This window comes from Lagopus muta, chromosome 10 (assembly GCF_023343835.1).
Source record: "Lagopus muta isolate bLagMut1 chromosome 10, bLagMut1 primary, whole genome shotgun sequence".
NCBI classification, from domain to species: domain Eukaryota; kingdom Metazoa; phylum Chordata; class Aves; order Galliformes; family Phasianidae; genus Lagopus; species Lagopus muta.
This window is the reverse complement of record NC_064442.1, coordinates 4,513,815-4,517,688: the sequence shown is the minus strand read 5'-3', so window position 1 is coordinate 4,517,688 and position 3,874 is coordinate 4,513,815.

Here is a 3,874-nt window from a genome sequence, read left to right as displayed (position 1 = left end):
TGCTTTTGGGTAAGAAAATGGTGCTGTGTGTTTATTGCTAATCTTAGAACTGTGGGAAACAATGGAGTCTGCAGTTCTTCATTTTTCTCTAGAGATGGGGGGAAAAATACTAAGGATGCCATCAAATTGTGTGTTAGAGAAGATAACCTGGGAAGCAAATGATGACTGCAAATTAGTCAGAGTGTCAGCTTGCTCTTGCTGAGGAGCCCTGGCTGTTCCCCATTTCATGTTGGGCTCTGCCCTCTCACACTGCTGGTCCTGGGAGAGGAATGAGGTCACAGTCAGCTCATCTATCCACAGCCCTAATGAACTGTTGCCAGAGGAGATCTGGAGACTTTTTAGCACTTTAGCTCCAGCCAAAGCACTGGGTTCAATCCCACGTGTGAATATATTCCTTCCACTGGAAAATACAAATGTCTGGAAATAAATTACATCAGTTTCAGTTAAACTTTAAGACTTTTCAAATCTAGGTAAGACTTTCTGGTCAAAACCTTGGAGGCAGAGATCCTTGCGTGAGGATAATGGCATTGCATGGCTGTGAAGCTGTTCACTGAGAGATAAAGAAAGCAAAATGAGTTGCTTGAATGCGTTGTCTCTCTGCATCATACATGGGTTTTCTAAACATTAATTTATTAGGTGTTGGGAAGCTAGGAGAAGGAGAATAAAGTGAAGAAGAAAGAAAACTCCAGGCTGATGAGTTTTTACAGCTCTTCTACTTGTACTTTGTTACATACCACAGAAAAAGTATATAACAAATTCATGTGCAAGAAAATATTGAATTGCTTTGTAGCAGAAATGCAAGTCATGGCCTGAAGCAGTGATTGAGCACCTGGTGGGAAGGTAGGGCCAACCTGGGGGAGCTCAGGTGCATGCAATGCAATGCACCTGAGTGATGAGAAGGGGTGGAGCTGGGATCCAGCCCTCATTTAAGGGCTGGCATGGAGGTGAGGGGATCTCTCTGGAGATCCCTGTGTAACTGAGGCCTTCCAAAGGTAAGCAGGTTTTCTGCTTTTGTTTTTGTATCCATGGCTGTTGCATCTGGGCTTGTCCTCATTTGCTGCAGCCTAGGATTGTGTCACCCTGCCATTACTGCTGTACTTTTTATCACATTATAGCATCTTAGTATTATATACCTGTAAGCAGGCAAGTAACTGCATGATTGCAATTCAAGTGGCAGATGACAGAGAACAGTCCCAAAATCCTACATTAAATTCTGGCAGATGTACTTTACTCAATCGAGGTTCTGCCTCTTCTGATTGTACACTATGTTTTAGGACTGCATGAACATGACAACACAGGAAATGCATTTAAGTGAATCATCTGCTGTATGTCTCTCTCGGGTCATCCCAAACTTCTCTTGTGGGTGACACAGTAACTCTGATGCTGCTACTTGAAAAAGCACAATGTGGTTCGTGGCAGTGACGTGTTAGATGCAAATGTTAATGACAATAATAACATTACTACCAAATTAGAAATGTGTAAACAACAGAATAAGCAAAATTATGACAAACCTGTTAACAATAAAGTTAGAAAGACAAACGTTTATCCAGATGGGGAGTAAAACCAAGAGAACAGCAAGCATCAGATTTAAAAGCCCAATCTATCTGGTGCTATTAGGGAAGATCAGCCTAAAACTGCATTGCACCTGTCCAATTCCATCGTGTCCTATGCAGCCTCGTGCAGTGCAGAGCCCCTCAGCACCTCTGCTCACACAGCAAGCAGCAGTGACCTGGCGGTACCTTTGCCTGCCCTGCAGAAGGAGCAGGCTGGCCTTGTGCTGTCAGAATGATTCATCTCGTGTGTAAGACGTGGCCCCTGTAAGGATCTGGAGATAGCTTTACACTCGCTAACACAGAAAGTTTCAGGAGTATTAAATGAATACGCACTGAGTGGCTTCAGTGTTCAACATTCATTAATTTCAAAACTAGGGAAGTTTTGAAACTTTTGTGTGTGAAATTTCTTTTTCTCTCTCTCTTTTTTTTCTCCCTTCTTTTTACTTCTGATGAGCTTTCTCTATATGAACACAGCTTCTGGGTGTCCAAGCTGTCATTAAAATCAAAGGGAGTCTGAACGCAAAGCAAAAGTACAGTTGTCACTTTAGTTTACTCATGCTTGTCCCAGAAAATGAAAAGAGGCTTTTCTGACTCTGTTTTTTTTCTTGCACGTGTGCAGTGCAGTGGCATTTGGAGTTAAACTTCCTATTGTCATGTTGGAAACCCAAACCGTGAACGCAAATCCCCTGATGGCTTAGTAGCAGATTTCTGAGTCTCGTTGCAGGGACATCTTTGAGAATTTGGCCCCATGTTGCAGTGATGAAGTGACAGATTCCTCCCGTACTGAAATTCTGGTGAGCTGAGTGCCTGGAGGTTTGGCTGCTTTGCCAGGATTAGAGTCTGGGTTTTAAAAACCGTAGCTTATTTTTTTTTTTTCCTCCAAAGAGGCATAAAAATGGAGAGAGCTGCTTTTAGGGAAAAACAAATCCATAAAGACACAGAAGTGCAGATCTGTCCTATCAGATTGGTGCTCACGTGCTCCGAGCTGAGCTGTGCTCCCCATGCTGAATTTCTCTGTCAGAACACAGGCCTGTTCTCTTCTCTCATCAATGCAACAGAGAGCACTTTTAGAGAAGCTTGCTTTCACCCTGTTGATTTCAGAAATCGCAGGTTTCTGTCCCTCTGATGCTGAGTGGATGCCTTACATACTTTCCCCTTTAGTGACTTGGTGGTTTGAGTGGGCTCTCCTTTCCCTGCTCTTATTTTATGTCACACAGAATGGCATCCTCATAACAGGGCCAGGCGCACCACCTCCTTCACCTATTCAAAGATATCACCTTAGGAGAGAAAATTTTCTCAAGCCCTTGCCAATTAAATTCGGTTTAATAACTTGACCATTTATGTGACACATATAATTTTTAAAGAGCTAAATTTAAAATTAAAAAATATATATATCCATTCAGAGTGCTCCCAAGAGGCACCTTGTCACTATCACACCCTCATTCCATTGACAGGGAGGAGGAGGCCAAGTGATTTGTGTGGGGCAATAGACCAAGTCCTCGTGTACCACCCAGCTGAGTTCAATGCTGTCTGGTTTCTCATATGGGGCAAAATCTATCTCTGTTAGAAGTGAGGAATACCTTTATGTGTGTGGGGTTTTTTTTCCCCTTCCATATTTCAGCAGAAGAAAGAACTGAGAGCATAGAGTTTTTAGGTCTTTCAATCTGAGCTTCATCACTGTGCCTGCTTGTGCTCATGCCTCAACACCTTGGGCCAAAGCAGCATCTGCTCCAAGGCAATGAGGTCTTTTGGATATGAATACAAAGTAGCAGCCTCCCAGAGAGATCTGAGCTCCAAGGATGTACAGTGAGATGAGATGTCCTTGTGGCTGTTCTGCCACATCGGAGCAGGAAGGCAATATTCAGAGTAAGGCAACATGCCCCACTTGGGAAGCTCAGTGCCTTCCGAGAATCTCCAAATCACAATTAGCAAATAGAAAACAAAAGCACCATAGAAGTCAAATCAGGAGACCCTTGTATGTTGTTCCAGAATCAAAGGAATATTACCCATGCTTTCAACCTCCTTTCCTCTTGTGAGTTAAAGGTACAACAGATTGCTGCATATTTTAAGCAATTTCTGTTTTGAAAGTTTAAATGTCAATGTAATTCCCCTGGTGGTGACTTCTGTTGTGCTGCTCCAGGCTGGGGCTGAAATGGGACGTCTCCCAGTTTTCACACAGTTATCTCATCTTTGACTTTGATAGGCTTTGCGTCCAATCGCTTCAACCATTCAATCTGAATTTCAGCTGGCTCCTATTCCTTGACTTTTTGCTTTGAACACAGTCTTGAATGAGGTACAGCGATGGCTTTTATACAGCATTT